Here is a 9,687-nt window from a genome sequence, read left to right on the forward strand (position 1 = left end):
AGGCCTTTGTGCTCAAATCATCTTCCAAAAATACATGGACCCTCTTCTGATTAGTGATTGAATTTGATCTCCAGGAAAACCACAACAATGGATCCATTTTATGGAAAGCCATCATCAAGGCCTTTCCCATCATAGGGAATTCTCTCTGTTTCAATGTAGGGAATGGGACATAGGTCTATATCAAAATTGATCCTTGGGTTGGTTGTCAGCAATACCATATCCATCCTCCCCCCTTGATACAAAAAATAAAATTTGAAAGCTTCTTCACTCTCAACCATATTTTTTATTTCAATTTTTTGAGAAATCAATAGGATTGGGTCACTTATGAAGGAGTAGGGTTGGATATGGAACAATGAAACCATTGAAACAAGTACATCAATGCTCTTTTATGCTCTCAAGTGACTCTCTCAAATTCTGAGGACAAGCTGATTTGAACTCATAGCTCTCTTGGGTCATATTCACCAAAGCATGGTTACTTAAGTCTAGAAATGGATGAACATAGAGGGGTACACCTTGGTGGAGTGAAAAAATCTCAAAGATAAAATATCCTCCTAATGAAAAAATCTTCATGTGTCTACTTCTAACAAACAAGTCCCCTACTGGGGTAACATTGAAAAGTTCCCCTTCCAAGGCTTAGGTATATGCCCTCTCTAATTCATGAACACAGATACCATAAATATTATTTCATCTCTTACCCCTTCATTACTATTATTTGGAGGGAAATTTCTCATCTAGAAGGGATCCCACTCCACTGGTTTGGATCCTGCATCAATGAATATCTATCCCTCTAGTTTAATTCTCATAAAAATCCTCAACATAAATCCTTTCCGCTCATTGTGGCTTGGGGAGTATGGTTGGAAAGGAATGTTGCCATCTTCCATGATAAAAAAAAATTCCCCTTCAAAAAATGTCATTCATAGTCTTATCATTTCCCAAACCATTCCCTGCAAAAAGCCTAATATCTGCCTTCTCTACACCCTCCACTCCTAACATCCATATGCACTCTTCTTGGGGTTTTTTAATAGGGAGGCACAAGGAACCCCCTCTGTTGGTGGAGTAAGGGGCAGATTGCATCTCTCTAAAAATTTCTCCATTTCCTTTTTTGCAAACATTGGTCCTACATCAAAAAACTATGTTGAACTTCTTTCTCTAAAATTACTAATCCAAATTACCATCTCAAAGAACATTCCTACACTACATGTCGATGATGATTCCTAAAAAGTAATAAATTTGGTAAATTGAATTGCCAAAGGTAAAAAAACTACACTCTTGCCCCTCTCATTGAAAAAGTGTAACAATTGATTACACACATTACTCATATCTATTTCCATCATGTTTACAGGTATCAGAACACAACATAAAATTCCCTACAAAAGCTTGGACTGGATTTGGACAGAGGCTCATGTGAAGTCCTAGAAGATAAAGAAGGCCAACAACAAAAATATCCTCTTTATAGTTGGATCTAAGTGATCATTTTCTAATGACATAGTAGTTTCCTTATTTTGGGGATTCTATCTTGTAAATATTTTATGAAAAAAGGATTAAATTTAGGGTTTTTTGTTTTTTCAATATGGGAAAAAGCATAAACTCCATATAGCAGAAGAAAAATGATATATCTAGTTACTATTTTGATAAGCATATAAGTTACTATCTCCCTCACGATGGGGGGCTTATTTTTATTTTTGGATAATAATTTTTTGTAGCAGCCATATAGCTTAAGGAATCATTGGATAAATTTTGAGGTCTAAAGTGAACATCCTAAGAAATATTATAAAATAATAGTGGAAATACTAAAATAAGATTAGATTACCTCATCAATTTTTTGAGGGAAAAAAGAAAAAACTATTTTTTTTCAACTCATATTTTCCACTTATCTCCTTATGGTTTTACTCAAATTTTGAGTAGGAGCACTCATTGGATGCATAATTTAATTTTTCATCAAAGGAGTACCCATGGTGCATACTTTTGATGGACCCTACCACACGAAAAATGTGAAATACATGGAAAAATGTGATTGCTCATGTTTTTTTCATGTATTTCACATTTTTCGTGTAGTAGGGTCCAACAAAATTATGCAACATGGCTACTCCTTAGATGCAAAATTCAATTTCGAATCCATCTATTGCTACTGCTTAAAATTTTAGTAAAATTATAGGGAGATAAGAAGAAAATACGAGTTGAAAAAGTAGTTTTTTTTTTTACTCCAAAAATGGTGAATCATCCTATATGGTTGACATCATCATATTGAATCTTATTGGTTCTTATAATGTTTATTTTTGTTGTACAATTTTTTAGGCCCATTTTTACCTCAAAATGTTGTGTTGCATATGTAGTTAGTAATTTCACTTAAACATAAATAAACTCACAGGTTTTTAAGTACCTCCCTTATGAAATTTCCTTTGTTGATGAAGAAAATAGGTTAAGGAAATGGAGTCTTCTTCCTTATTGATGCATCATGGCCTTATTTCTACTATGATATTCTCATCATATGAAAATCCATTTATCTCACTCTGATACCATGATAATTTTAGCAAACGTGTCCTCAAACATGTAGTTTTATTAACCAAAACATAACACTTAAATAAGGGGTGAGAGGCATGGAATATATATCCATCTCTAGCCATATATCAACATGCCATGTGTCCTTGATTGGTAAGGATAATCACTATGACAAGGTCGTGAAGTGTTCTGATTATGAGATCTAAGACAATTATTAAGGTATTACAGACTCATGTGCATGGATTTTCCTATGTTATGTTATGCAATGGATCGATAAGATTGCGAAATACACAGACAATGAAGCAATAAAGAAGCATAATAGACAACACACATAAACACAACAAATTTAATAAGGAGTTCACCCAATACTTCTGGGCTACATCTCCTAGTCTAGCCTTTAGTGGTGTCCTCTCTATTATGTCTTCAAATAGAGTTTTACAACAGTATGAGCTCAATTTGAGACTCAACACACAACATATACAACAACAAGAGTTTGCTTGAACCTCTCAAGCCTCTCTGAGTACACAGACTCTCTCAATCACTCTCTGTCTCTGTCTTTGCTCTCTGTCTTGGCACTGCCTCAAATACCACTTGCCTTTGTTTCTGTCTTCTATGGCTTTAAAGCCAATGTGCTTTGCCTGTTCATTTCCGCTTCTTAGCTTTCTGTCTCTCGACCTCTATCTGCTCGAATCCATCTTTAAGCGTTAAACAATCATTGAATAACGCATTAAGGGGAGGTGGCCACCTAATCTGCAATAGATGATTGCATCGGGCTTTTGAAATCCCCGAAACAGCCGCTTTTTGTTAACACAGAGAAATTTATTCGAAACTATGAAAATCCACCATCTTTCGGACTTCAAAAGTCCTTAAATCTAGTCTATTCTCCTATTGGGTACGTCCTCAATCGTCATCGCAAGTCGCTTCAGCCTTGTTCCAAGGTTTCCCTTTGTATTTTGGAAATACGTAAAAATGGCTTCCTCCGGACTTGAAACAATATACATTTCATTCCCAAATCCCTTCGGGTCCGGGCTTTATCGCATCGGTGCTGTTTCGAGATATACAAAAATACATTACAAAATGCCTTTATGCGGATCTTAAGTCTTATGCAACAATGTTTATATAGCCATTGGGTCCGGCTAATCGCATCGCACATATACATGTGTATAAGCCCCGCTCCATGGTGTTTCTCCGATTGCGATATCGCGATGCGATTAATCGCAATCACATATCGCTCATGCCCCAGGCCATTGTAAGCGCTATTTGTATTTTCTGATAGCGATCCTACGATGCAACGTGGGCCATCGATCTACGTGCTTGATTGACGGTCCCCATTGACCCTGCCGATCGCTATTGCAACATTTGTATAGTCTCCGCTGATATCCGTCAATTGCCACTGCCGATTGCGATTCACCGATCAGATCTGGACCGTTGATCAGCCAGATTTGACGGCTACTGTGCATTCCTTGTTCAAGCCTTCACTACTTTGTTTTTCAACATTTTCCTGGTGTATTTGGCTCCCGATAGCGTTTTCTGCTGTTTTGTGAAGGTTTGATTATGCGATACTTTTGATCTTTTAGAGGATTTTTGAAGACTTAGAGGGTAAATGGATCCATTTTGGATCATGCCTTCCCACTGAAAAAGGCTTTTGGACCACCAAAAGTTGGTTTTCAAGCATCGCTCAAGTGAGGATACAACTTCCTCACTTGCCCAATCTCTATCCATTTTGCATTGCTGGGTTTTGAACCTTTGAGTCCAATTCTTAGGTACTCAACATCCCCTCTGCGTGTGGTTCTCACCTTCCTGTCCAGAACTGTATCTTCCTGCAACTCATTGAGATATTCAGGCAACAGATCATCAATAGAAGGAAATTGACTTTGCTCTTCGGGATCTTCAATTAATGAAGGTTCAAACAGTCTTAAATTTTCTGCATTTACCACTGAATAGATGTGCATGTAAGCTGGAAAATCAAGGCGGAAAGCATTCTCACCAATTTTCTCAAGTATCTTGAAAGGCCCATACCTTATTAGCTTCAGCTTCTTTCCTTCACCTTGCATTCTATCTTTGCTGATATACAGCCAGACTTGATCACCAACTTGGAAGCTATACTTCGTCCGATGCTTATCATGCCTTGCCTTGTACTTGGCTTGGCTCTTTTCCAGTTGTTCCTGCACTGCCTGGTGAATTTCTTAGGTTTGTTCCATGAACCTGGTTGCTTTGTCCACATCGTTGTGTCCATCAACTACTATGTCTTTTTCAAAGACAAAATCCAAGGGAGACCTTGGTATAAAACCAAAACAAGTCTCAAAAGGATACCTCTTTGTAGAAGAATGCTTAGCACGGTTGTAAGCATGCTGCACATAACATAAATGTTCATCCCAAAGCTTGGGATGCTTGCTGTAATAACCCCTGAGCATCTGGATCACTGTCTTGTTGACCACCTCTGTTTGGCCATCTATTTGTGGATGAAAGGCTATGCTCTTCTTCAATCTGGTGTCCATCAGTTCCCACAGACTTGACCAAAACTTCCCAACAAATCGGGAATGTCGATCAGATACTATGGAAGTGAGTAACCCAAAATGCACCCAGACATGCTGAAAGAACAATTTCGCTGTTTGTTCAGCTGTAATATGCTTGTTACAAGGTATTAAAATACACATTTTTCTAAACATGTCCACAATAACATATAAATAGTCATGACCTTTTCTAGATTTTGGCAACCCCCCAACAAAGTCCATGGAAACACTTTCCCAAGGATGAGAAGGGACTGGAAGTGGAGTGTACAAACCTAATTTTCTATTGTTGGGCTTGCTTTTAGCACACATGGTACACCCTTTAATATATCTAGAAACTGTTTCATGAATTCTTGGCCAATAGCAGAATCTTTGCAGCTGTGCAACTATTTTACTTACACCAAAATGACCTGATATCAAAGAAGTATGTGCTTCCCTAATTATGTTAACTCTTTCAGTTTGTGGAATGTGTAGCTTTCCCAAATGATACAAGATTTGGTCCTTAACATATTAGTCCAATTCTTCTACTTTTTTGCCATGACATAAAGTTGCATATACATCTTTAAAATCTATATCTTGAGCATACTGTTCAATGTAGTTTTCATGCATTACCGAGTTATGCTTAAGTATAGCAGATGCATTTATAATTGGTCTAGACAACATATCCGCAACTTTATTGTGTATGCCCTTTTTATATCTGACGAATAGATGAAATTGATGTAGGAAACCCATCCACCTATAGTGTCTTGATTGCTGTAATTTAGTTTGTAAGTGCAAATACTGAAGTGGATGATAATTAGTATGTATAATTGTTTCTTTGCCCATTAAGTAATGTTTCCACTTTTTTACACTCTGTACTAATGCATACAATTCTTTATCATATGTGGGATATGTTATCTCAAAATCAGGCCCTGGAAGGCTGCAAACCAGGAAGACTTCAAGTAACTGTTTCAAACCAATCTTTTGACTAAGGCTTAGCCTCCTTAGCCTGAGAGGGCTCTCTCAAAGGGTTATTGATTTTGGTTAAGAATAAGATGGCTAACTCTTGTGACATAACAGTGACAAATATAAAGGCTGGACAAACATTTCATAAGTTTCCATTGGGCCTATGGAGTCAATCACACTTCAGTAAACAATGGTACTGCCTTTGCATAGAAGTCAGGGCACTTGGCATTTGAATATTCAGAGCACAACACATATGGAACCACAGCTCATAAATGCACACAGGAAATCAGAGCACAATCAGTGAATTCTGAGTGATTGTACACCTATGCAACTGTAAAAGACATTAAGGAAAAGATAAAATCATACATTCTGAACATAGAAATCCTTCATGAATCCTGAGAAGAAAAGCAGCCAAATTATATTACTGAAACTCTGTCTTTACATAAGCCAAAACAGTACTCTGTTATAAAATTTCCAACCCTTGTTACATTGTTGTTTCAGCTATGTATAGAATCCTTATTCTAACTAATTCGAGCTTCCTCCTCCAGCATGAGGGGAGTCGATAACTACCTCTACTGACACCTATCAGTTATTGAACTAACTAATAAATACAACTAAAGTGCTGACTGGAGTTTTTAAAGAGTTCTAAATTAACTATGACTCTAACTCTATTTTCCATGCATACGACTTCTCCTTGTTCTTTGACACCTGGTCCTCTTTCGATTTGGCTGAGCTGGATATTTAATACTCCATATTGACCTTGAACGCTGAATCTTCTAACTGCTCAGAAGTGTTGGGAGATGTCCCTTGCTTCTCGGTTCCAGTTTTCCTCAAATTGCTCGAATGTACAGCAGCATGTCTTCTAGCCTTAAATGACCCAAAATATGGAACACTGCCACGTTTTTGATGTGTTGTAGGCTGCATCGATGAGCATGTGTGCAAGCAAAAGTTCCTTGAATGCAAATCATTAAATTCCCTTTGAACGGTGGTAAAGGGACTTTACAACAAAAATTTGAACTTGGGTTAAAATATTCCACCTTTATAAACGTACACCTGTCTTGATCTGAATGGCTATGGTAGCTCCATTTGATGTCTTGCATATCCTTTAGGTATCTCCTTTTCAAAATTCCCGCTCATAATACCAAACTGCCTGTCTGTGTTAAAATCATCACCTACAGCAGTTTCGTAGCGCGCTACGAAACTGCTGTGTAATTTCAAAAACACAGTCTTTAAAAATCATCATCCTTAACTGGAGTCTGAACCATTGACCAAAAAGTAAAATTTGGTCTGATAAATCTGTCTGAGCATTTCAGTAAATATGGGTCAAATGGAAAGAACATGCCGAGTCTCTCAACACCCCCAAAGGCCTTGGATTCCTCTGTTTCAATTATGTTCTTTGAACTTGTGAAGCCTAAAACTTCAAATAGATGAACTGCTTTAACCTGCCTTAGAAATTCTTCTACGACTGCTGGCAAACAAATCTTTAAAGGATTCAACTTGTGCTCAATAATCTTTTTCAGTGGTAACTTCTCTAACAGTAATCTCTGTTTAGGATCATCTATAAGCGACTTCATTCGGAAGCAAAGTATATACATAACAGCCTGACATGCTGAATAGAATACCCCATGCACTCCTGGATTCACAGGCTTCCTCTCCTTGTTATGATTATACAAGTATTGCAAGCACCAATCCACCAACCTTCCTAATGCTGTGGCAGGCGACCCTCATCAGCACATAATTTCAGATGTTCTAAAGTCATTTCCATTAATACATCCATCTTATTTGCAACACCCCCCAGACTCTGCATGATCCATATCTTTTTAAGCCAGCCGTCAACTCATCAAAAGTTATTGAACCACTATTATCAGTGTCCATTGCCTTAAACATCTCTCTCAAACCTGCAATCTCTTCCTCTGACAAGCTTTCGGCTATTACCATAAGTGCCATCTTCTTCAATTTATTCATTGCGGAAAATTGCTTTAATCGAGATAATACAGCTGGATCCAAAGCTTGATCTGGAGCGACACCATCTTTACATATCCACGGATGACATAGAACTCCATGAGCAGTCAGGCGCTCAGATGGTTTTGAAGTAAGCATCTTTCTGATAAGATCCTTGGCACTCTCAGAAATTGTGGGCCAGGGTTCTGAATCAAAATCAATATGACCTCGTAGAACAGCATCGAAAATTCCCTGTTGTGTTTCTGCCCAAAATGGTGGAACACCGCTGAGTAAGATGTATAGGATGACCCCGGCTGTCCACACCTCTGCCTCTGGACCATAGCGTTTGCATAACACTTCCGGGGCAACATAGTATGGGCTTCCAACCACATCAGTGAACACCTGACCAGGTTTGAAAAAGACAGACAGCCCAAAGTCAATTTCCTTCAATGATGAATAACAGAAAGCACCTCTTTGTTAGTTGCAGTGCTCGTGCCCATCCCTGTCAATCGATTAATGTCCGGGGCTTCGACCTGCATACCCATCAAATGGCAGCAGCAATAACTATTGAAATTGCTTCTAAATTATTGGGGATTAGCGGCTAGAACCGCAAATTTGCTACTGTTCTACCGCTCTATATTTTTTAATTGCCGAATTTCTTCGAGCCCGAGATGAAAAATCCCTTCAAACACCTACTAGATTGGACCGTGAATATGTCAATCTAGAAAACTAATGTTAAAACGCAATGGAGTTTTAGCGCGTTGCTTGAAATCATTCAATGGAACTAATGTCGGCACCGCCCTGATTGTCCTCTATAAACATGGTCAAACTGCGAACATTCTGGAGTTTTACATACTTCAAGACAACTGGTTTTCCCTCAAGATTATCTGGTGATAAAACCGTGTTCTTCATGATGATCCTTTCTATTAATTGCTGCACACCGCCATCGTGATCCATGTGTATATTGATTGAACTTAGAATCACAGTATCATCTAAATGACATTGGCGGTGGCGACTATTTCTCACAATAATCTGAATGACTCACAACCCCGTACCACCATCTGTGCTTGCCATGTGCTTTAAGCCCTGGGCACTTCGTTTCCGCAAAGCTGCTTCTTCCCACTTTTGGCGTATTTCCCCATGAGTTGCTTCTAGAATTTCGCAATCAGAACTATCAGTATTCAAATCTTGAACATTTCTATAATATCCTGAAGAACTTTGCTTGCGATGTATTTGAGTACCTCTCATTGAAGTAAACGGTGGTTGGCTGCCATATTCAAACACAACTTGACAATCATCATCGTCCTCAGAAAGATCTGTAGATTGGGAACTAGGTGGCCAAGCATTAGGATTCTGCTCTACAGTTTGCTTGGATAAGGAACTTGTATTTTTATTAGAACTAGAATCACTTTCTATGCTTTCATCATCACCATCTAGTTCTGTATCAGAAATTACATTCCCAGAATTAATTTCTATACATGAATCATGGTCATCTTGTTCATTAGCTGAACTTATATCACAAGTACTTGTCCCAGTGTCATCATCCTCATCATCTATAATAACAACATTATCCATGGGAATATTCCTACCACATGAACCAGTCCTTGGTACTGAAGATCTGACCAGCTTTTCTATTTTTATCTTCAGATATTGCAGTTGCACATTGAACTAACAGCTGCTTGGAAGAGCTCCCTGTATGAACATTATCTTGCCGGTGACCAGTTGATGCATATGCTTCTTGTTGCAAAGAATTAGTTTGTGAAACAGAACATGAATCAGAAATATTTGCAAC

General features: G+C 38.2%; 1 pseudogene; it reads right to left on the minus strand.

The window, feature by feature from the left end:
* Positions 1-7,718: 7,718 nt before the first annotated feature.
* LOC149263989 (calcium-dependent protein kinase 4 pseudogene) lies at positions 7,719-9,143 on the minus strand (annotated as a pseudogene).
* Between the last annotated feature and the right edge of the window lie 544 nt (positions 9,144-9,687).

The sequence above is a fragment of the Pinus tabuliformis genome, chromosome 6 (genome assembly GCF_031772625.1).
Source record: "Pinus tabuliformis cultivar Carrire ecotype Pingquan chromosome 6, CPIR1, whole genome shotgun sequence".
Classification (NCBI taxonomy): domain Eukaryota; kingdom Viridiplantae; phylum Streptophyta; class Pinopsida; order Pinales; family Pinaceae; genus Pinus; species Pinus tabuliformis.